This window comes from Manis javanica, chromosome 11 (genome assembly GCF_040802235.1).
Source record: "Manis javanica isolate MJ-LG chromosome 11, MJ_LKY, whole genome shotgun sequence".
NCBI classification, from domain to species: Eukaryota; Metazoa; Chordata; class Mammalia; order Pholidota; family Manidae; genus Manis; species Manis javanica.
Window position 1 is genome coordinate 103,326,349 of NC_133166.1, and position 23,936 is coordinate 103,350,284.

The following is a 23,936-nucleotide window of genomic DNA, read 5'->3' on the forward strand; positions in this document are numbered from 1 at the left end:
CTCCCTTCCCCTATTTCATACATTGGATACTCTTCTGTCTGTTGAATGAATGAGCAAAATTACCTTAATGAAAGCTGGGGCAGGGAAGAGGACAACTTAGTATGTTGAACACTTAGTAGGTGCACTCATCAGCTCCAGTGAGGAACTTTACTTAAATGATCTCATTTAATTTTTATAACAACCTGGAAAGTATGTAGTAGTATTTTTATCGGCGCAGCTGAGGTTAAGAGATGGTAATTAATATGTCCAAGGTGACGAGGTTGGGTCACATGGTTAGAATGTTGTAGAGCCACGATTCAAACCTAGGTCTCTGGAAACTTGAGGCAAGTGTTCTCTCTTGTACACGTAATCTTGTGAAACCTCAGTTTCTTCATCCAGAAACCATGGACAATTACCGCTTACCTCGTCAGGTTGTTTGGATGAAAAGAAATAAGACAGGCAAAGCAGCCCAAATGTAGAGCTGGCATTTGCTCCCTGTCACCTGCGTGACTGACTTTTCTTCTGAAGCGTTTGACAAGCCCTCCGCGCAGTCAGGTCCCTCTGCAGCTCCTGCTGCAGTTGACGGAGCTGCTCTGCAAATGTCTTTGGGTGCCTGTGTTGTTCACAGACACATGTAATTACTCTGGCACATGCTTCCTAATCACTGCCGCCTCCCCCTGGAGCACGCAGGGGGTCATTTCCCCTGGACTCCCCTCAGTGAGCCGCCTCCCACCTTTGTGATCACAGTGCAGACAGCCAGGTCCCCGGGCACCCAGGCAGCTTCCCCCAGAGCAGCTGAGCCTGGAGAGTCTACCCTCCCACATAATTGCTTTTGTTTGCTCTTTGGAAATTAATTCAACAAAAGCTCATTAGTTCTCTATTTTTCTTCCTCCTGCTCCCTTCACCTCCCAGCTCCTGCCTACCTTTTGGTCTGTCTGCTCCCACACAAGGACCGCGTTCAGGACGCCTGTGTGGCGGGGATGTTTCCCCGCGTGCGTTCTGATGGGCCAGCAAGGCGACTGCAGTGCTGGGAGGGAGGTTTCTTGGTAGAACTGGGGACAGCGAAAATTTATGACTCTCCTCCCCTGATGCCCCTTCCCTCTTACTAGTAGCTTTGGCTCTGGCCTCGGCGTTCTCTGGCTCGAGGTGCTGCCTGGAGGGGAGGAGCTGGCTAGTATAGGCGTCCACCAGTCTGCGCCGGTCTCTGGTCCCTTCATTCCAAGCTCTGTTCCATCTCCCACTCCCCTGCCTGGCCAGTGATATATAGCACTGAGTTGCCAGAATCACAGAAGGCAGAGGAGGCTAGGTTTTTTTTTTCTAATTCTTATAACCTTCCCTCCAAAGGTCCAAAATGAGAAGTCTGGGAGCCCAGAAAGGCGTGAGTTTCTTAGAATTCTTTCCTCCTGCCTTCAAGGTCTTCTTCCCCACTAGTGCTAGTGCTTTGGTAGAGGGGCAGGGCCCGGGGGAGCCAGAATGGCCTCCCCCCAGCAAACCGCCCTGCCAGGAGCCGCGGAGAAGGTCTCTCAGACCCCCTCTCTTCGTCAGTCTGGTCCAGCACTAGCAGGGGCTTGTCTCAGGCAGCCACCAGCTTCTGTGATTCTGTTCCAGTCTGATTCTGCTCCTGGATGCCTGGAGTTTAACAAATCTTCGAGTGCAGAAAGCATTTCCTGTGTCCATGGGTAATTGCAAATTTATGTCTTTTATGCTTACAAGCCCATGGTGGGGTGAAATAGGGAGGAAGAGGGCAGAGCCACATTCAGGCTGATCCAGTGCATGGTTCTGAGTACACACACACACACACACACACACACCCTCACATGGAGTCTAGCCTGGTGACACACACACACACACACACACACACACATACACACACACACACACCCTCACATGGAGTCTAGCCTGGTGGCCACACACACACACGCGCACGCACACACACACACACACACACACACACTCACTCACACTCACATGGAGTCTAGCCTGGTGGCCTCAGCCAGAAGAGACCTGCCCTTCCACTGAATTCCTCAGGCAAAAATGACTTGTAACGCTTCTGGGAAATCTATGCTTCTAATTGTAGGGTGGTAGTAGAGGATCATATTGGACAAAATAAGTGGGGCTGATTATGAAAGGCCTTGCATTTTGTGCTGAGAAGCTTAACCTCTATCCTTTAGGCAGCAGAGATACACTGAAAGCATGTGGGCCGTGGCGTGGCCAGGTTGCCATTAGAAGAGAGCAGGGAGACAGAATTCAGAGGCACTCTGTCATCTCTAGGATGATGGGTCGGGGTGGCATGGTTCAGTCAGGGTGCTGGGTCTCAGGGTGTTTCATCTCCAGTCCAAAGACTACATTGCAGCAGGGAAGATGGGTGGGCGATGGAGGGTTCTGGCGGCACACTGAGTACTATTTCAGGGGCTGAGGGGGTGAGACTGGGAGCTCAAACTTAGGGTAAAGTCTTGGGATGAAGTTGAGTTGGTGAGTGGAGGCAGGAGGGGGGTAGCCCAGGGGACCAGCTGGGGCATCAGACCCAGGGACTCCCTAAGGCCCCTCTTGACACTAGAGAGGCTTACTTTGGGCTGCCTCCAGAGGTAGGGGCTTCTGCCCCAGGACACCTTAGAGGCACCTTTTAAAGGTGACCTAACAATTGCTGGCCATCAAAGCAGCTGAGTGAGGCCACAGGGGATTGGGGTAGAGGCTGAAAAGAAGGTACAGATATGCCATATCACATAGGTACCACTGTCACCATTGCGTGTCTCAGGACAGCTGGCCTTCCTGTTCCCTCTGGGGGCTCAGCCCTTACTGCCCAGAGGGAAGAGGGGAGGGGGATGGCATGATGCCTGTCTGTCAGCTTTCTCCCAATGCCACTTTTGTCTCTGCTCATCAAAACTGGCAACATTGTCCTGGCATTGTCTTCCTGGAGCTGCCATCCCAGCTGCTCTGGAAGAGAGCAGGGAAGGGCGCAGCTGCAGCTTCAAAGATACACTGGAGAGGTGGGATCCTCCTTCAGACCCTTCTTCTGCAGAACAGCCTCCCTCTGCCTGCCGCCTCGCTCCCCAGCAGGGGCCTTCTCCGGAGCCTTACTCTGGTGAGGAGGGAACGGAGGGACTTGGTCCAGGAGCCCAGCCTGGGTGTCTATACGTTGAGGGGAGTTGTCTAGCGTGCTGGGCTGAGGCCAAGTGAAACATGCTCACCCTCCCAGCTGCCCCAGCCATCCTGCCTTCCTGGCCTGGATGGGAGTGGGGGCGGGGGGACAGGTCATCTGTAGGTTAACCCTTGAGAGGCCAATGCCATGGGAAGGAGAGTCCAGTGGGAAAGGGTCCGTCCACGTCCTAGTAGGTGGTCTCATCAAGACCTTGTTCTGCATAGTGGTCCCAGAGACCTCGTCCTGTGAGCTTATTGGGAGCACAACTATATTTCATAGATAATTAGAGAAATTGTGTGGACGGTCAGGGTCTTTGAGTGACTCCCTCTCTTAGTACAAAGATTTAGGATTCCACTGAGCAGGATGAAAGGGGGCCTTGCCTCCACCCGCCTGGTTGCTCGCCCCGCCAGGCTCCTCTCTCCGAGATGGGGGTGGTTTGCTATGCTGTTTGTCTTGTTCGCCTGCCCAGAAGTGCGTTTGCCTCAGGGGAGCCTTTTCTGGCCGCCTGGGCTGGCGCATGTCTAGTCCATACTGCCGGCTCCACCCCATCCCAGGGAAGGTTCTGGAGGCAGAGGATTCTCTTCCTTCCCTACCCCTGCCACAGCCAGCATCCTATGACCTTTGGCCTTTTGTGTTCAAGACCTGGGGAGAAATGGCCCAAGGCTGGACCTCCTCAGAACTCACAACCTCGGAGGGACCTCATGATTTCGAGTAGTTGATTAATAAGTCACTGTCTATCAGGAGCAAGATGAGTGGGCATTTCTTAAAATTTTAAGGGGACTTACTGCCAGCGAGACCCCGGGCTGGCCCTAGAGCAGTCTGCCTGTGACCCCCACAGCCCCTACACTTGCCCAGCCCAGAGGGGGTTGCTAACTCTTGATCACGGTGGCCTGAAGAGGGAGCTGTCCCCAGAGTGGTGGGAGAGCAGGGCCCAGGAGGCCCCTGCAGAGGACCAGGCCAGGGGGGCTCTTCACCACCCCCTCGGGCCCGGCCCTGGGCTGCCCGGGGAGGGGAGAGGCATTGGCACTTCCCTGAAATGTATGACCTCCCATCCACTGTGTCCTGGGAGCCCTGCCGCCCAATCAGCTGGGGACTGGTGGCTGGGGACAGTGACGCAAGGCTTCCCTCCTTTGGGTTATGTGAAGCTACAGTGAGCAATAGTCAATGTGAATAAAAGTTATGCAATTGTTGGAGATTAGTAGTAGTATCGCTATACGTAGGAGAGGCAGGGAACTCTGTGGACCTGGTTTGAGCTCTAGTCCCTCGTGGACTTCCCTGCAGCCCCAGCTTTCCCCCTGGGAGCTGGAGGCACAGGAGCCCTCCAGTGTGAGTTGCCTGCTCCTCCAAGCCTCCCTGCTTTGGGGCCAAGCCCTGCACGGTTAGAGAAATCCCAGAAACCCACACGTACAAATCCTAGGGCCAGAGCGCACCTCACCGCCCTGTCCCTTCCTCCCCTTCTCCCTGCTCTTCCTTGACATCATCTCTCATTTCCCTCGGAGCTGCGGGTGCCCCTGGCTGTCTGCACAGGGGGCCCGACGCCTGGCGATCTTGTGCTTTCTGGCTTGGTTTGTGGCTTGCCGTATCCTTTCTCCAGGTGGCCTTGCAGAGCCTGACGGGAGCCCGCCTCCTCCTTCCTAGGTGTGGCAGGAACTCTTTATGGCAGTGATACCTCGCGTTTATAGGGCGTCTTTCTTCTGTGAGCCCAGAGCCCTTTTCCTCCTCTGCACGCTACCGTCGCTTGGCAGGTGCCGGCTGAGGGACTGCGGCGACTTTATAACTGAGCTTGGAGGGGTCCGGCGGCTTGCTGTAGGTCGTGCAGCCAGCAAGTGGCAGAGCCAGGCTTTGAGTGTCAGGACTGGAGCTGCGTGGGATCAGCGGCAAGGTCCCTGGCTGTCAGCAAGGGGCTTGGCCCACTCCTCAGTGCCTGGAGGGAGCGGACCGATGATGCCTGCTTGCCCCGGCTCTGGCGTGGGCTGACTCTGAAGCAACCCTGGGCCTGTGGTCCCTGAAGGTCAGTGAGCATGAGGAGGGGGAGAGTGGTCATCTTGTGACTGCCCAGCATGGGCATGAATATGGAACAGGCACCTTGGATGAACACAGAGTTGACCCTGTGACCCCTCAGCAGTGTGTGCCGAAAGGGCGGGCTCCGAGCAGGCTCCTTGTGGCTCCCGTTATTGGCCCCTTGATCTGGGGCGGAGCCTCCCTCCTGGTGCCCCGCCCCACAGAGGCAGGTGGACCAGTCCCCTTGTCCCTCTTCCAGGAGCGAGCTGCTAGGAGGCAGGAAAAGGTCCTTCTGGGCCATGAGGTGTGTCTGCAAGCTGGCTCCCACACAACCCTCCTGCGCTGGTAAGAGCAGGGAACTCCCTCTGATCAGACTGGGCCGGGCATGGCCGCCGGCGCCCCTGGAAGTGTGGGGCTGCGGGAGCGGGAGTAGGCAGTTGTTCCTGGGAGCCCCTTGTCCCCTTCCCACGCCGTCTCTGTCGCCTTACCTTACTGTCACTCTCTTCTTTTCTCTTCTCTTTCTCTCTTTTACTCAGTTATTTCCTCAGCAGATTTGAGCTCTGGAATGTGCCAGGCCTGGTTCGGTCCCCTGCTAGGCCTTCCCTTCCCCAAGACTTCTCCCAACACCCACTGCCTTCTCTCCCTTCCCCTTCTGATTTATCTGCCCCTTCCTCCCTCTGTCTTCTCTCCTGTCCCACGAGCTCTGTGATCGGCAGCTCCAGGAAGTGCTAGGGAAGGACCAGCCTGGGGAGGTGCCCGCTGTTTGCCCAAGGTGGGGTTGGCTGCAGCCTGGGCCCCTGGGCTGCGGCGCTTGGCTCTCCTGTGGCCTGTGCTCCTCATGGCTTCTTCCTGCTCCCCTTCCCCTTCCCCACTCTGGCATCTAATGGAGGCAGAAAGGCAAGAAGGCCACGCCCCAGACGCTGTGACAGCTGTTTTGCTGGGTTGCTAGTTCTTTTCCAGACCCCGGGGTAGTGAGAGACTGGATGCAGCGGGGAAGCTGTTAGCTGAAAGCTCTGATCTGGGGTGGTCTGGCGAGCAGGGGGGTGCTGGATGTCACCTCTGAAGACTGAACGTGGCTCCTCCACCATCGTGTGGTGGGGCCTTGGGAGGGTTGCTTTCTCTTATGTAATCATGTTCCTACCTCTGTCAAAGGCCCCCAGGGGATCTAACTGTAGAAAGCGACATGTAACTTGTCGCAGTGCTGGTGCTGGAAAGGGAAGCAGGCTGGGGGGCTCTCCCATCATATTCTCAAGGGCAGGAGCCCCAGAGGCCAGAGCCAGTGGCTGGCCAGCTCAGAGTGGTTTATTGCTCTGTGCTTCTATCACCACAGTGATGAGCATCTCAGGTCTGCTTTTTATTTAAAAAAAAAATTTTTTTTTTATAGTGGAAAATTGCATGTAACATATCCAAAAGTAGAGAGAATAGTGTAAAACCCCCATGTACCCAAGCTTCAATAATTTTGAAGTCATCTCAGGGCCACTCGGGTTAGATTATATTCCTACTCCTTTCTTCCTGCTGATTATTTTGAAGTAAATCCTGAACAGTTTATCATTTCATCTGTAAAGACAGGGACTCTTAAAAACAAAAACAAAATATCATTATCATACCTAAACAAAACTAACCATTCCTCAATGTAATCAAATACCCTGTTAGTATTTGTATTTCTCTGATTATTATAGACATTCTTCCCTCTTTTGTTTTTTAATTTGGATCCAAATAAGTTCGTGCATCATGACTGGTAGTTATAGATCTTTGGTCATTCTGAACCTATAGACTTTCTCTTTCTCTTTCTCTCTTGCAATGTTTTGCTGAAGAAACTGGGTCATTTGTCCTATGGAGCTTTTCATCTTCTGGATTCGGCTGATCGCATCCTCATCTTGTCATCTGACATGTTCCACTGCCTCTGTGTTTCCCGTATGTGTAGTGAGATTTCAGACCTAATCAAATTCAGGTTCCTTTAATTTGTTTAGTGGGGGTGTAGGACTCCCTTGTTTGTGGTGCGACCATCCATCAGGAGACGCACAATGTCCGGTTGTCTCTTGTTTTGTGGTGCTAGGAGCTTTGGTGATCACTGCCTCCATCCATTCATGTATTACAGGCTAATTGCACATTAATGACTCTCTCTGATTAGAAGTCGCTTCTTTCCTCCCACGGTAAGTGATCTCTGACTTTGGAAAGAGGCCTCCTTCTCCGGGCGATGCTGCTCTGGAGGCGATGGGGTGGCCCACTCCCACCCGGTCTGGCCTCTGTGTGGTTTAGTCAGGCAGGCATCCCATAAATTCCAGGTGGGGAGTCCTGGAAAGAATCCTTTGCATCCCTGTCCAGTCAGATTTCAAGTCTTTGTGCTGATGGAGGGAGTCAGAGACTGACGATAACTCCAAATGACCTCTGTTAGCTGTGAAGTACAGTTCAGCCATATTTAGCCAGATTAATGATCAGACACAAATCTTCCCTGACTATTCCCTATACTCACCCCTGGCTCATACTACTATCAGTGGACTGATAATAACTTTTTTTTATTAGTGTAATAGTTTATAGTTTGTAAACACACCTACACATACACACACACACACACGAGAGGCCAAGAGGGAAGCATTGAGTTCAGCTTGCTTGAGTGTGGATTTTGATCCACCGCTTTCTAGTTGCCTAGCCAACTTCTTTGTGCATCGGTGTCTCCACCAACCTTGCAGGGTCCTGCCGGACTCTGCAGACATTACACAAGGACAGGGCAGCAGCAGACAATGACGAGTTGGCCATGTGTCACAGATGTCAGATCGTATACTCCATGTTCCAGAACCCACCGATGAGGAGCCCATTCAGCATTTAACAGCAGTTTCTTTCCTTTTCACCTTAGCCAGAGTCACCTCAAAGTGGCCAGGGCTCCAGCCTGTTTTAAGGATGATGGATTGTATCTGGAACATTCGCGGAACTTGCTCTCAGAAACCCAGAGTCAGAGGATGTGCCTAAAATGGGAAAGGCGGCCCAGCCACCCCGGCTCTCTGCTGCCTGCTCTGTCCTTCCCTTGGGAACGGGAGCACGTGGGGAGGGGTGTGGGGTTTGGCTTAGACTTACTCTTGTGTTTTTCCCTTTTGGAGGCCTGGGCTGTCTCTTGTCCTTGAGGAGGCCCCCTGAGACCTCAGGTCTAGAGAACGAGGTGGATGCGCCTCCGCCCCAGGAGCCTGCGGTCCCCTGGGGCCTGGCACAGCCGCTTGCCCATCGGCCCATGCAGATCAGAGATGGAAATCTGCAGTTAGACAATTAGGCACAACAACCTGTTGGGACAGAGGAGGAAGCCTAGTTGTGAGGTGCCAATCAGCCACAGGCTCCCAGTGCTTCCCTCAGCCCAAGTGGGCCAGAGACTCCAGGCCAGCACTCCAGGGCTCCGGGGGGTGGGGGCGGCTGGTAGGCACCAAGCCTGTTTGCTCTGTATTAGCCGCTTATCTCTGGCTAGTTCCTGTCACTCTCCCCATGCTGGGCAAATAGACCGTAAGACACCATTTGTAGGCCCTGAGAGATGCAGAAGGGAATGGGGCTGAGGGTAAATAGGAGGGCGGCACCGTTCCAGATGGGAAGGGGGAGGCAGGAGGGCTGGGCCCACGGTAGGTGTCGGCACTGCTTTCCTAGGAGTCAACAGAAGAAGGCTGGTACCTAAGGAACGGAATGAACGCTGTATTTCTGTTCCGCTGGGCTCCCGCCTATTATATCCTCACACTGCCTCTTTTGCTGGGAGCTCAGCCTTGTGACTCGAGCATGCGAGCAGAGCGGCAGAGTTTCCATCCCAGGCAGAGGAGAAGGCAGGGGGAGACCCTGGGGAGGGGCAGAAACCCAAGTCTCTGCTTCATCCCGCGATTCCGCCCCACAGGCGGCTGTGCGGGGTGGGCCTCCGCCTGGGCCGTTCCCCACCCCGGTTTGGGCCGGGAGCAGAGTTCCAAGGCCCACAGCCATGACCCGTTTGGTGATAGAGCCAGAATGGGGATGATGGGGGCAGTGGGCACTGAGTGAGGGTTGGACCTGCGTGCCTGGTTCCGTGTGGCACTCAGAAGGCGCTCATGCACTGGGAGCAGGTTGAGCAGAATGAGTGCATGAATGAAGCAGGCAAGGAGGAGGAAAGGGATTTGCCCCTGTTTCTCTTTGGACCCTTTACATTCTTTAGCTTGCTCCTTCGGGGCAGGACTTAGGGTTCAGGGAGCAAAAGCTGGCTGTGTGAGCGTAAGTAAAGCGTGGTTGTCTAGCCCGCGGAGCTCTGCTCTGCACACTCACCGGGATCTGGGCGCTCTCTCTTTTGCCTGTGCTTGCGCTCCCTTGGGTGGGTGGGTGGGGTGGGGACAAAGCATGGCGCAGCCATACACAGAGTCCTCGCAGCGAGAGCTGGAACCGGGCCTTCGGTCCCTCCCTGGGTTCTGAGACTGGGTCTCAGCCACCTCTATTTCTCTCCCAGGGCTTTGTGCATAGGGGGCCCCGATAAAACATTCACTGAATTAAGAAATGACAGTCCGTTGGCAGAGGTAAAAGGGAGCAGCTTTCTCTGTCCTGGCTTCTCAGGCCCCATTCCTTCTCCCTGGCCCTAGAATGGGGCGGGCTGCCTTGAAGGGACAGGGGAGCCGAGCACCCATGCATGTCCTGTCGTCTCCATGAGCTCGGGAGCCCAGTGTGCGCCCGGGCTCTGTTTCAGCTGGGAGAAGGGACCTGGACCTGGGGGCTGCCCTCAGCCACAGGGAGAGTCGACTGCAGCAGGACTGGGCATGTCCAAGAGCTCAGCAGCAGGCCGCACAAAGCAGCTTAGAGAAAATTAAGTAGATTTGAGCCAGGGAGGCTCCCTGTGCTGGGCCTGCTAGGGAGGGGGCCTGGCAGGGCAAGGAATGGGGGCTCTGCCCCTTCCGGTGCTGAAGTTATGGCGGCTCAGCTTGGCATTTGCAGCCTGGAAATGGCTGTTTTTGCCTCTCCTTGTGGCCACCCTTCAGTTCTTTGTGCACCCTGGCCTACGTGACTTCTGGGGACACCAGGAAGCAGAGTCCTGCTCTATGGCCTCCTCCCGGGTTTGCCCACGGGCTACCCAAAGAAATCATGAAGAAGGGCCTTGCTCAGGGCTCCTGAGGAACCTCAGTTTGTTGCTAACAGCGTTTTGTCTTCCCGCTAGGAAGGTAAACTTACCCAGATCTCCTGGAGGAGGCAAAGCCCAGTGAGGCAGGTGCATGCCAGCAGTAATGGGTGCCAAGGGAGCATTGGGATGGGCATATGGGCACTCAGCCTTCCAACCCTGGGACCTGGGCTCTCAGTATTTCTTCTGAGTATGAGGATTTCGTGTGCCTGTGGGTCCTTTGCCAAACCAGAGGCTTAGTTCATGTGTGAGTCCTTCGGTAGGGGGACCGCTTTATCCTGGCGTGCCTGGGGCTTTCTCCGTGTTAGCAATGGGAGTCCTGCATGCTGGGAAGCCCCTCCGTGTGGGGCACACTGGCGCAGTTGGCTACCCTGTCCCTGGGGATTCTCCCTCTGCCAGCCCTCTAAACCCAGTTTGCATTTCTCCTTGTTGTTTAAATCATGGGGAAATTTTCTTCCTGCAATTTGGCTTCTGTGGGCTGGCCTAGAGATCTGAACTTACAGATAACTAGCTAGCCAGACATGTCACCTACCCAAGGTGCACGAGGCATGTCTTCCCTATCTCTCAGGCGCTCTGAGACAGCCAGAATAGTTGCTCCTCTCTGCCTTCAACTGGGGCAGCTGAAACATGGCCCTGACGCGGCTCCTGCCTGCCCTTCCGGGAGAGCTGACCGTACCTTGCATTCCCACCTCTCCTCCCCACTAAGCCACTCTGAGCGTCCTCTGCCCTCGGGCCTCCTTTACTCTAACACGGTCCCCACGCCAAAGGGTACAGATGTGTACAGGTGACATAATGCCCTTATAATAGGGAGAAACTGAAGTCTGTGGAAGGTTTGGTAAGCTGCTGGCCCAAGGTCATACCGAGGCACTAAGATCAGCCTCAGCTTATAGTTCTGAACCTTTAGACACAAATCCTTCAGCCTCGGTGAGTTCTGGGTGAGCCTCTCCTGCTCTGCTCACTCTTCTGAATCCTGTGCCTTCCAGTTCAGGTCTTGTCAGAGAAACCCGACCTCAGAGAAGATTATTTCTCTGTTTTCTTTCTTTGGCCCCCATCCCTGTCTTGTTGGTGGTGAGGGTTTCCTAAGTGTCAGCCTCCCTTCTGTTGGGGGCTGAAAGTTAGCCAGCGTTGGAGTCACCCAGTCCCGTCCTTCCCATCCCATCCCATAAAGGAGTTTTTCACTGAGGTCCCTCTCTCACCCTATTTATAAAGCTTTTCAGTCTGTCCTTGTCCCAGTGAAAAGGCCCACTCCACCCTCCTTAACCCTGCCGTCTACTTCAGCCTTGGCTAAGATGCTAGACGTTTCCTTCCATCCTCTGCCCTGGTGCTTACCAGCTCTGTTTAGCCATCAAGTGAGAGAGAAGAGCTGCTGTTTGGGGGACATGCCAAGGGGGGGAGGACTCATGACGCCTTGGGACACAGCCCTCCCCCTGCCCCGCCCCAACCAAGCCAGGTTTTTATTATACCTCATTGCAGCCCGCGTGACTCATGCAGAGCTTCGGGGCCCAGGGCAGCCCTCACTCAGCCCTCAGCTGAACACTCACCCAGTACACTTGCAGGGAGAGCTGGGTGATGACCGTGCATGCAGGGTGGGAGTGTTTGACCTGTGCATGGCTAGCGTGGTCAAGAGCACAGCCCTGGAGTCAGTCGCCCAGGTGCCATTAGCTCACACCCGCTGCGGCTGGCCTCTCTGGTGAGATGTTCATTCATTTGACAAGTATGAGTTGAGGGCTTCTGATATGCCAGGATTACAAGGGTAAACTTGCTCAAAGTTTCTGGTTACATAAGCGTTTTATGATGCCCTCTGTGTTTCCACCTTCCTTCCCCCTCAGTGTCCATTGGCAGTGACTGAGGTTGAGAAATGGGTCGTCACCTAGGTCCCATCTGGCTCTCGATGACCCTAGTCTGCATGGTGTGGGGCAAAGGCCACTCACCTTTGTTGTCAGGGGCCCTGAATTCTGTTGATGACTTGGCTGGTAACCAGCTGGGGGCTGAGGACAGGTAATTTCATCTTTCTGGGCCTCAGTGTCCCCATCTTTCAAATGGAATAATAACTTCTTCCATCTTCACTTGCAGGGGGTTGCTGTACAGATAAAATGGGACAACAGATGCAAAAGCACCTTGCATAGCTAAAGTCCTTTGTAGATGTCAGGTGCTAGGGTGGAACAAAGAGAAGACAGTCCCCGAGAGAGCTCCAATCTAAGTGCAGAGGATGGCCTCCCCGGGAAAGGGCCTGAAGATAATTAACATGAGTGCAAGTTCCCGAGGGCACAGAATATCCAGAACCTAGCACAGTGCCTGTCACATAGTAGATACACAATAAATGCCTGGCACAGAGTTGTAGACCCTTAGTAAATGTTTGTGAAATGGGTTAATGTAACAATGGCTCCAGCCAGTGTAAATTCAGGGAGGGTATGAAGTTCTGAGGAATTGCAAAGCAAAAGCAAGATCTGTGTTGGGCATGGTCTATCCAGGAGGGCTTCCTGGAAGAGATGATTTAGATGAGAAGACAGGAAACAATGACACTGCATGGGACAGGAATTTGCATTTGTATTTGCAAAGTCCCCAGAGCCAGTTTAGCTTGGTTCAAGTTGGGGAGTAGGGTTTGCGGAAGAAAGGAGTGAAAGGAGTGAGGGATGCTGGGAAAGTGGTCTGGAAGCCCAGGCAGAGGGGTTCACATGGGCAGCAGCCACAACTGGGTTTTGAGAGAGAAAAATGCTGGGTCAGGGATATGGAGGAGCACAATGGAGAAGTGACTGTGGCCGATGGGAGAATAGGAACCTGTTAGCCGCTGTCTCCCCAGCAAGGGCAGAATCCCAGTGGTTGAGGCTGCAGGGGCCTGGGGCCACCCGCCAAGCAGCCACTAATGACACACTGAAGGTTACAAAGGCTGATGGCCCTCTGATGCGCAACCCCACTGGCTTCCCCAGGCAGGGTTGGGGAGCTGGCCTGGCTCAGAGCTCTGGGAACTGCTGATGCAATGGCAAAGGAAGGGAATAGGGAATTTCCAGAAGGTTGCCTGGGTAGCTAGGACTAAAGTCATAGGGTTTAGAGCCATGAGGTTAATAGATGATTATTTCCTCCTTTTAAAAAAGACATCTAGGCACACACAGGTGCTCATTTATTAGCATATTTAAACTGCGCAGCATGAGACTAAGGACAGGAGGTGGTCAACACCTATCTGAGGTCCTATCTGAGCTCTGCTTCCTGCTGGGTGACTGTGAGCAAGTTTCTCAACCTCTCTGGGCACCACTCTCCCCATCTATGGAGGCCTTTGTCAGAGAGCTAACTTGAGGATCAAGAACAACAGTATGTCTGAAGTACTGACAACAGCTCTTACATAGCATGTAGTACAGTGCTCAGGGAGTGGTCGTGATTTATGCTTTTAGTTTCTTCTTTAGTCTTCTGCTAAAGGAGAGGGGGCAGAGCATTCCCGCAGGCCCCTCATGCCTGCACTGTCCTAAGCACTACAGACACCAGCTGGGGATACAGTCCTTCTTTCCTCTGTATCCTGGCACCTAACAGGCCCTGGCCCAGAGCAGATATTTACTGAATGTTTGTTGAATGAAAGATGAATTTGAGATGGCCCTTTAAAGTTCACAGTCTAGCAGGGGAGATAGACTTGTAAACAAAGAATGAAGAGAAATGGTTAGATGCAGTCTTTTTTTTTTTTTTTGTATTAAGGTATCATTGATACACACTTTTATGAAGGTTTCACTTGAAAAACGTTGTGGTTACTACATTCTCCCATATTATCAAGTGCCCCCCGTACCCCAGTGCAGTCACTGTCCATCAGGGTAGGAAGATGCCGCAGTCATTACTTGTCTTCTCTTGCACAGAGTGTCTCGCAAACACAGAGGAAGGAGGACTTTCTGGGTGGAGGTCAGGAGTGGCTATAGGGGGCAGGTTCGTGCTGACCTGCAAAGTATGGGTTATGTGGTGAAAGGGATGCAGTTCAGGCAGGAACAGTACACCCAGAGGCTGAGATGCATGAGGAACTGAAAATACATTAGCATGGTCAGGGGCTGAAGCACAGAAAACACTTTGGGGTCTCGGGGAAGTGGCTGGAAGGTAGGCTGGCTTGTGAAGAGCCTTGACAGCCCTACCCAGGAGACTGGATTTCATCCTTTAAGGGTTTAAACAGGCGTGGGACACAGTTTACTTCCTCTCTTCTAGACCTCATCCTGATAGCCCCGTGCAGATGAGCTACCTGAGGGTCAGAGGCATTTATGGCCTGTGTGAGGGCACATAGCACATTAGTAGCTGTGGGGTCAGAATGAGAGCTCAGTGCCCCTGGCTTCCACTAGCTGGTGCTGCAGGGAGTGGACTACCCTGTCAGTGTTGCTTGACTCTGCTGTCCTTGTGGCTGCTCCCAAGGGTCGCCAGGGCAGCCTTGGCCTCTGGCTAACACTGTCCCACACTCTGCCTTACAGCAGCAGCCTTGTCCATTCAGAGAGCCCAGTGTGCTGCAGCCTGGGGCCCCCTCCCCCTCTCAGTTCTTTGGCACAAAGGAGAAGCCACAAGATCCCCTGGAATAGCTTCCTGCTTCAATTCCATGTGCCTAGCTGCCTGGCATGTGCCAGATTTGGATTGAGGACTTGTTTTTCAGAAGAGATTCGGGGCAGGGTTTGCAGAGTGTAAGGGCATTGTTCTGGAGCATTTGGAGAAGGCCAAGAGCCTCCTCTGCCCTCCTCATCCTACCCCCACCTATTCCAGGAATCTAGAAGAGTTTGCCCCCAGAGCCAGCAGGCCCTGCACATAGTAGGTCTCCACAAACACGTGTGGAGCGAGTGCCTGACAATGGACCATATAGGAAGGGGCAGGGGACCTGGTACTTTCCAGGAAAGAGGACGCTGGCCCCACCAGGGTCCAGTCTGGACAGAAGGCTCCCTCTCCCTTCACCGCAGGGAAATCCCGGAGGAAGCCTGGCTTGTTAAGTCCCCGTCTCGTGTGGTTTCCCTGAGTGGTGCAGGGACCAGACCTGTTCAGGAGCCCCTTCCCATGGCAGCCGCTCCTCTCTGCATCCCTCCCAGCCCCCAGGGAGGCAGGGCTTGGGCGTGGGCTGGATCTAAATGGAGGCACGTTTGGCTTCTTCCTCAGGTTCCTTCTGGCACCAGCTTCTCACTCGAGAAGCACCCCCTAGAGCCCGCCCTGTCTCAGGTTGGGGTTCCAGGGAGGGGTCTCCCCAGCTGATCTTGCAGGTCCCCATTCTCCTAATCCATCCCCATCGTCCAGGACAGGCGCAAGGAGGCCGTGGAGCACCGCAAGGAGAAGAGGCAGCTGGCTGTGCTCACCGGTGATGTGGGAAGGCAAGAAGGGCGGGAGGACGAGGGGCAGCAGGGTCTGGCGGCCCAGGAACTGCCTGGTCACCTTGGTAGCTGAAAGGCGGGCACCTTAAAAAGTGTCCTCATTTATGTCCTGCATGGACACTGGGGACAGCAGCCTGTTTCCACGACGCCCATTTAGACCTAGGCCAGCAGAGGGCTCTGCGCTCTGGTCTGATTCCAGGGGCTTTCGGGGGCCACTGTCTCCTGGCACCTGCTCGCCCTCCCGCACCCCCCTCACCCCCCTTCCTGCCCCCTTCTCTCTCTGCCCCCTCTCTATCCATCCCACTTTCCCTGCCTTTGCCCCCTTTCTTTTCCAGACATTTATTGAGAAATCACTGTATGCCAGATACCAAGAATGCAAAGATGAGTAAGACTGGCTCGCTGCTCCCAGGGAACTCGGAGTGCTGGGCAGGGGGGACCCGTATGTAGGCGGGTCATCGCCATAGAGACGCTGGTTGGGTGTGGCCATACCTGAGATCTGTCCTCACTTGTATTCACAAAGTCTGTGGCCAGGAGTGCATCCCTGCCCCTCTCTGGACTCAGTTTCCCCACTTGTCGTTAGTGTTTGCGGCTTACCACAGAATGAAAGACAGACAGAAATCATGGGCCTTGCCTCGTGTGAGGGGACGTTAGCCGGGGATCTCGGAGGAAGCGGCCCGTGGACTCGCAGTGGGGAAAGCCTGCCCCTCCTCTTGCCCGTGTTCCGGGTCCTCTGTGGCAGGTGAGGCGGGGCTGTGGGCAGCTCTGGGGAAGGAGGCTTATCCCGCAGGTGCGGCCCGCGCCGTCTTCTTTCTTCTCTCCTCTTTCTTCATGTCCAAAGTATCAGCTGGGCTCGATGAAACCTACAGTTGGTTCCAGGAATAAAATGGGGGCCTTGTTTTGGGGGGAAATGCTCATCCAAGTCAAGGTGGGAAGAAAATGAGGGCAGGCTGAGAGAGCCAGGTGGCTGGGCCTCGGGGATGGGCTCCACTCACCTTCCCATCTTCCAGAAGAGTGTGTGCTTGCTCACACAGAGTGAGTGACCTCCGGCAAGGCTGAGCCTCTCAGGGCCGGGAGGCTGCCACATCCGGCCCCTTCTGGCATCTCTGGGCCCTGGAGAAGATTAAATGAGACATGATCAGAAAGATCCTGGCTCTTCTGGAATAAAAGATGTGGGGGCATTTAGTATCTTCTAGTCAAGTTTCTACCACTCAGATTAATCAGGGACCTAAAGCATCAAGTGGTAATTAGCCTTGCTAACTGAGTTTATACCTCCAACTACTATTGTAGAACTCTCTGGACTCTGATAGGACCCAGACGTGCTGTTTCCTGAATTCAAGCCATTTGAAAATTTAATTGTTTTGAAAATGAAATTAAGTTTTGAAGTGTGTGCAAATGAAGCCATCCCTCTCTCAAACAGAGCCACCTTCTCAGTGGCAGAGCCCTCTTAGGTCTGGCTTCCCTGTCCCAGGTGAGAGGGTGGCATTGAAATGAAACAGACAGTGCAGTGTAATGATTAAAAGTCCAGACTTGGGAGGCAGAGTTCGAATCCTGGCTCCGCAACTGACTAGCTGTGTGACAGTTTAACTTCCTCCCCTGTGAAACGGGGGTAGTAGGACCTACCCCATGGGATTAACTGAGCTGATTTGGAAAGCACTTAGCATAGTGTCTTCAGACGCTTGTCACCACTCTGCCCAGCCATGTGTGTATCTCATGTCACCTATGCCTCTGTCCCTAAAGCTAGACATAAAACACCCGTGCAGCCTCCGAGGCCTGGGACTGGACTCTAAGCATGCCCGGTCCTTGGAGAGACACTTCTGAGCTCCCCCACGGCAGTGGCTTTCAGTTGTCTTCTCCATATGTCAGAAAGACATTTACCTCATAAGCAAGAATATATGCATTCATGTGTGTGCACGCACATACGTGCTCAGATGTATACATAAATATATACACTTGTGCCAAGTGCTTTCCCAAATACTTAATGCACATTAACTAATATGATCCTCACAATAGCCTTATGAGGTGGACACTGTATTGAGTTCCCCATGGGGAAGGGGTTTGCATTGCAGCCAGCCAGATGAAGGTTAACCCGAAGACTGGGAGGCTAGAGAAGGTGGCACCCGAACGAAGCTGTGACCTATTAGAAGGGACCTCCATGTCTCTGGAATGGCTCAGCTAAGGGGCTGCGCCTCTGGAGCAGGACAAAAGACAAGGTCAGCTCAGGAGGCTCCGCCAGCTCTGGGATGTGCTGAGGGAACCCTCCCCACCAGTCCCGAACTGGCATTTGGGACAAGGGCCTGCTAGGGAGGTTGGGTGCCCCTAGCCTGGCCCATGGAGAACGTTTCTCTTGTGTCCCTAATCGGAGCAGCCAGCACCTGTCATTCAGGGCAGCTGTCTCCCCAAGTCTGGCTTGGGTTTCCTGTGGGGACCGGCAGAGCTGTCACACCCACTCTCACATCCTGTGTCAGGAGAGCCAGGCCCTCCCCCGGCCCAAGCCTCTCCTCCCTGCGTCAGTCCCTGGGCTGCTGAGAATAGTTTAAAAAGTTAAGAAAGTTTCTTTCCAAGCTGTCATTTGCTCCTGAAGGCTCCTGGCTTCCACCTGCTTGAGAGTGAGCCTTCAAAGATCATTTTATCAACTGATTAATAAGAAAAGATTTATTGAGCAGGCACCACTTGGTGCCTGGTGGGACTCCACGGACTGGCCCCCAAATTCTCTTCCAGCTTCAGTTCTGAGGGTAAAAGAGATCATAATCGATGGACAGCAGTTCCAGCAGAGCCCATAGTAAACACACAGTGAATGTTCCTTCTTAGTTATTCTTGCCTCCCAGCATGACCCCTGACCCAGCCAAGGGGCCAGTCTTCTCCCGCCTTTTTCCTGTGGCTCCCTCTCTGGAATGCCCACTCTCGGCCTCTCAGAAGCTGCTGCTGCCCCACCATCACACTGCCCCCACCACAGGCTGCCTTTCATCAGAGGCTGGCTTCTTGGGCTTTTTCATCTGGGTCCAGTCGCCAGCCTGGGGGCCCCTCGAGTGCACAAACCCCTCCTCAGCTCAGTCCCTGGCCCTGTCCAGGACTTGGCCCTGTCTAAGTAGGCCTTGTCTGTGGACAGCATGACCAGTACACGCCCTTACGCTTCTGCGGGAGGGGGCTGTCTGTGGGCCAGGGTTAAACAGAGGCTTTCTGGGAGAGGTGGTGTCTGAGCGCAGCCTTCGAGCACGGTCCACCTGCCTCCCCCGGGAGGCTGGGATTCTACATGCACCTAGGATGGAATCTGGGAATTGTTTTTTTTTAGGGAGTTTCCTCAGGTTGTCAGATAATCAGTTTGGCTGAGATCCACCACCTTAAAGGCTAGCTTGCCCTGGTGCCCGGAGAGGATGGGACGTCTTGTAGGAGAGGTGGGGATGGCCACACGCAGGGATGCCAAAGGCCTTCCGGAGAGATCTTGAAAACCTCTGGCCAGATTAGAAAATTTACACGTGGAGCAATGGAAGGAGACATTCGGAAGCCGCACTGCAGGGTCTGGAGGCCAAGACAAGGAGTTAGGCCTTCGGGCAGCGGGCAGCGGAGGGAGAGTCCCTGCACATCTCTGAGGAGAGTTAACGTGATGAGAACAGGTGTTAGGCCACACCCTACAGAAGGGAACAGGCTGCATTTTTTAAGCACAAAGGCAGAGTCCTGGACTTCCTCTTATCTCCAGTTCCAAGTGCTTCTTCACGTCTAGCCTACATCTTTCCTTCTGTAAACAAAATCCAATTTGTCTCATAGGAGTTGGAAAACAGCTGGACAGGGCCCAGCGACTGGAAGGAAAGTGGTTCTCACATTCTGTCAGAGAACCCACATGTCTCGGTGTGCCAGGGCTCTGGGCCAAGCTGGCAGAGCCGTGGGGCACGTGAGAGCCCTGAGGCCTGCGTTGGCACAGGTGCCAGGACTTGGTACAGGTACGGATGTCCACCGCCAGGGGCGCGGGCGCGGGGTAAGTGGAGCCCCCTGGAATCAGAGGCCTTGGATTTGTTCCCGAGGTGCTGTCCGCCCTGCCCACCCCCACTCCGGGCACATGCACTCTCCCTTTGAAAAGCTTGTGGGCCCTGCTACAGGCACCTCTACCCGCCTGCTCCATAATGAAGGTAAAAGAGATGAGGCTGACAGCTCTCTGAGCCAGGAGGTAAAGGCCTAGAAAAAGACAAGATATGATTTGGGGAAGGGTACAGAAGAAGAGGTTAAGGGGGGGCCTCACTGTTTCTTACCCCAGCTTGTTGGGCTGCCCTTCTACCACCTGAGGGGGCATCTGCCGGGAGCCACAGAGGCAGCAGGTGTCTGTTCCCTTCCAGTCTCCTGCTCTGACTGTCCCTAGGCTGGGGGGAGTGGGCACAACTTCCTGTCTGCCTTGCCCTGCGAGGGTCCTCCTCCGTGGCTGCCCTTGCCCAGTTCCCTCCACCTGGCATGGGCAGTGGCATCTGATGGGAGCCCCGAGACTCCCGGCTCTGCAAACACAAACTTTCTCAAACAGGGAATTTCTCCCCCTGGGCTCCCAGGGCAAGTGGAACATTCCATTTAAAGGGTGAACCAGGAACAGGTGAGCGTCCAGTGCAGCCAGGAGACAGGACTCAGAGACACAGGTGGGAGGAGTGTGGCTGAACCACACATGCCGCCCATGTCCACCTCTGACATGTCCTGCCAACCTGCCCGAGGGCTCTCTGCTTCCTGTGCCCTGACCCCAAAATGTCAGCACGGTGGGATATAGCTCAGGGACACGTGAAGAGGCCAGGTAGGTGGACATCCTCTCAGAAGACCCTGTCCCTCCCACCTCAGGGCCTGCCCTTGCCCACCCACCTGGGGCTGCTGTGCCCCGCAGTTCTGGGGACACCATCCACACTCTGCTGGTTGTGAATGGCACCCCCTGAGGTTGTACGGCGGCTGGGGAGTCAGTGCCAGCAGATAAGTGGGAGGGCAGAATCGGACACTTTTCTGTGTTCTAGGCAAACAATAGGGACCTTTCCAGGAAGCTCGGCGGGAGAGAGTTGCCTGTAAGAGGATCCCCAGGTGGATGGTCTGTGGGGTGGCTGGAACAGGTTTTTGCGTTTGCTGCGGATTACCTAATTAGACAGCTACATAGTGCTCTCTGCTAATGACCGCGTCTCCCCGGGTGATGACAGATAAAGGGGGGGAAGCTTCAGATTGCCAGGTGACCGTCTCAGGGACAGCTACCTGAGAATGGGGAGGTAGAGCATGGGATTTCCTTGGGCCAATACAGGCTACATGCTCTCAGAGAGAGTGGGCGTTTCCTCTTCAGGGACTGAGAAGAGAGGCATTGGGCTCGGGGGCTATTCTGTCTCCAGTATTAACATCCTACGTGAGCCTTAAACTCCCAGCTGCGGTTTGCCCACTTGAGAAAGGGGGAGGGTCGTCCCCTGTTCCGTGTAGCCACTGAGGCCTGATGAACCCAGGAATGTGTGTATTTCCGGAGGAAGCGCTCAGAGCGACCACATGCTTTTCTGGGTACCTGCAGGTGAGCTTGGGAGGAGAGCCAGGTGGGGAGTTCTGGCGACTGCATGGAGAGCATCTCAGAGCACAGTGAACCCCAACCGCACCATCAGGAGCCATTCTGGCATTTGAAGCTGAGTTTCAATAACGGGCCAAGAGCCAGGCCACAAACAGAGCTGCTCAGAGGGTGTCCCAGAGGCATAAAGATGCCGGTAATTTTCTGCTGATAATGTGAGTGGCTGGGCTCAGTGCACGTGACTCTTCCACGCCAGCACTCCAGCCTGTCTTCCTAGAACTGGGTTGTTGGAAATGGGGCAGAGAGGCCCCAGCCCCCTCTTGGGTGAACCTGCCAAATATTTACCAAAAGCAGTGCCGCAGAGGGAAGGCGGCACAAAACGTTGTGTTTGTGTTGCCCAAACAATGCCATGCTTCATGGGTTTCTGAACACCACAGTCCCACTGGGAGGCCTGGAGCCAGGGCCCCGCAAAGGCTGGCTGCAGGATGGCACAGGCCGTGCTGCACCGTGTGAGCTGGAGAGATGGCACTTTGCCCTCGGGTGTCTTTGGGACACTGGTATCCTGGCTACGGATGTCTTTGGTCTCATTTCCACCACCCCAGGAAGACCTGAATGCGCCGAGAGAACAGAGTCCGGTGAGGGATTGCAAGACTGTCGAACGCTGTTGATGCCTTCTGTGTTTCTGATGGAAATGACGGAAATCATTTCTGCCCATTTCAGAGACAGGGTGAGGCTGGCAGAGTGATTTACTGTCATGAAAACTGGACTACAGGAAAAAAACTGAATTTTGATGCTGGCTAGCCCTCCCTTTGCATTTTGGCGTTACCACTTACTAGCTGTGGGACTTCAGGCAGGTTTGCTGACTCCCCCAGTCATGAATTCTCTGCTGTGTAAAATGGGAATTGAGGACCCACATTGCTATGTGTGATTGTGAAGTTGCCTGTAACAAAGATAAAACAACTCCTTTTTCAGCATAACCTGAATGCCAGGACGCAGGAAAAGGGACTATATTCAGTTTCATGCAGTAAATATTTTTGAGTAAAGCTATTTCGAGTTCCAAAGAGTCCATGATTTTGTGTCTTTAAAAACCCTTTGAACCTCTTGGAAGGAAGAAATATTTGAAAGCTCTATTTTATTTGGCAGTTATCATTAGCTTTTTCTTAGCCACTCAGGAAGTTTTTATCTGTTTGGTTCCAGAACTGGAAACAATCAGTGGCAGCAGAAAAGCATGTTTAACAGTCCTCAACTGTGGGACAGGCTGCCTTCAATAGTAGGGAGCATCTCTGCAGGAGTTCAGGTGGCCTGTTCCTCTTCGCCAGGCGCTAGGGAGGCCTTTCCTGCACTGGGTGGGAGGGCAGACTTCTGAGTGCTGAGAGCTCCTAAGGTTTTGGGGTCGCCAGAATTCCCCAGCTGAGGATCAGAGGATTCCCTACCCTACGAGGCTGATGCCTGAGAGATGGAATTGGGGGAAATTGCCCTGGGGTCTCCAGCCTTGCTTCTCCAAAGCGCAGCCGCTTTTATTTGGACCAACACCTTTCCTCTCCCTGAGTGTTCCTCGCTGATCAGAGGCTTTGAGCGCGTGTGCGCTCTTCCCTGCTGCGCGTCTCAGAACCAGCTTCTATTCTGGGTGGATCTTTTCCATCTATTCCAAACCATCTCCAGCAGGATGGGAGATGAATAATCAAGCAACTGTTTATGGCGTTCCTGCTTCGGTGTGAGGCACTGGTGCTGGAGCTAAGGGGGAGGGTAAGGAATTGTAACAAATAGTCCCAGTCCTTGAAAAGCTTCAGCCTCTCTTTTGAAGATAAGCATCACTCAAGTAAAAAGTCAGTTAAAGGCCATATGAAATGACAGCTGAGTGGGAAAGACAGAAGTAGGGAGAGGAATGAATGGCTAGTGGTGGGCTGAGGTGCTTCGGTAAACTGAGGCAGTGGGTTTTGGGCACTGATTGCTGTTGGGAGAGACTGGGGTGGGAGAGAGAGTCAAAATTGACCTGGCAGTTAGAAGCCAGTTTGACTAGGACAGTTAACACTGACATTAATAGAATAGAACTTAGATAAGGAGCCCATTAATTTTTTTTTTTTGAGGGGGCATTTCTCATATTTATTGATCAAATGGTTATTCACAGCAATAAAATTCTGTATAAGGGACTCAGTGCACAATCATTAATCAACCCCAAGCCTAATTCTCAACAGTCTCCAATCTTCTGAAGCATAACGAACAAGTTCTTATATGGTGAACAAGTTCTTACATAGTGAATAAGTTCTTACATGGTGAACAGTGCAAGGGCAGTCATCACAGAAACTTTCGGTTTTGATCACACATCATGAACTATAAACAATCAAGTCAGATATGATTATTCGTTTGATTTTTATACTTGATTTATATGTGAATCCTACATTTCTCCCTTATTTTATTTTATTTTTTTAAATAAAATGCTAAAGTGGTAGGTAGATGCAAGATAAAGGTAGAAAACATAATTTAGTGCTGTAAGAGGGCAAATGTAGATGGTCAGGTCTGTGCCTATAGACTAAGTAGTAATCCAAGCTAGACAAGGAGGAGCCCATTAATATTTGGCTGCTTTTAATATGCATAGTTAACAGTATTCAAATGATACAGAATAGCCTTTAATGAAAAGTTTCCCTCCTGCCCCATCTCAGATGGACTCCAGCTACCTCCTTGGTGGTAATCACTGATCCAGGGTCTGCCATGTCCTTTCTGAGATGCTTGCAGTCCATCTAAGCTACTTGTGTGCAAATCCAGCCCACCACCTAACTTTGTACAATACAAGAGCCAAAGATTGTGTTTATATTTTAAATGACTGAAAAAAATAAAGGAAGAGTACTTTGTGATGCATTACAATTAGATGAAATTCAAGTTTTGGTGTTCACAAGCAGAGTTCCATTGAAACACAGCCAT

The 23,936-nt window shown here is 53.3% G+C and overlaps 1 protein-coding gene and 2 long non-coding RNA genes across 13 annotated transcripts in view; 2 read left to right on the forward strand and 1 right to left on the reverse strand.

Annotated features, from left to right (window-relative positions):
* Positions 1-23,936, forward strand: part of PLEKHA6 (pleckstrin homology domain containing A6) — a 135,842-nt gene that overhangs the window by 39,134 nt on the left and 72,772 nt on the right. The window contains exon 1 of one of the 11 annotated variants that reach the window (XM_073217094.1): positions 5,406-5,464. The exons of the other annotated variants lie outside the window; for them this stretch is intronic. The gene's annotated coding sequence lies outside the window, so the exon portion shown is untranslated. Of the gene's footprint in view, positions 1-5,405; positions 5,465-23,936 lie in introns of those variants that run through there. 11 annotated transcript variants of the gene reach the window in all.
* On the reverse strand, positions 13,996-19,914 carry LOC108400743 (uncharacterized). The gene is made up of 4 exons (XR_012122933.1): positions 19,765-19,914; positions 16,516-16,633; positions 16,118-16,383; positions 13,996-14,132 (listed from the first exon to the last, which is right to left on the reverse strand). It is a non-coding gene; the product is annotated as an uncharacterized lncRNA (long non-coding RNA).
* On the forward strand, positions 20,293-22,078 carry LOC118971829 (uncharacterized). Its single transcript, XR_005060511.2, has 2 exons — positions 20,293-20,544; positions 21,027-22,078. It is a non-coding gene; the product is annotated as an uncharacterized lncRNA (long non-coding RNA).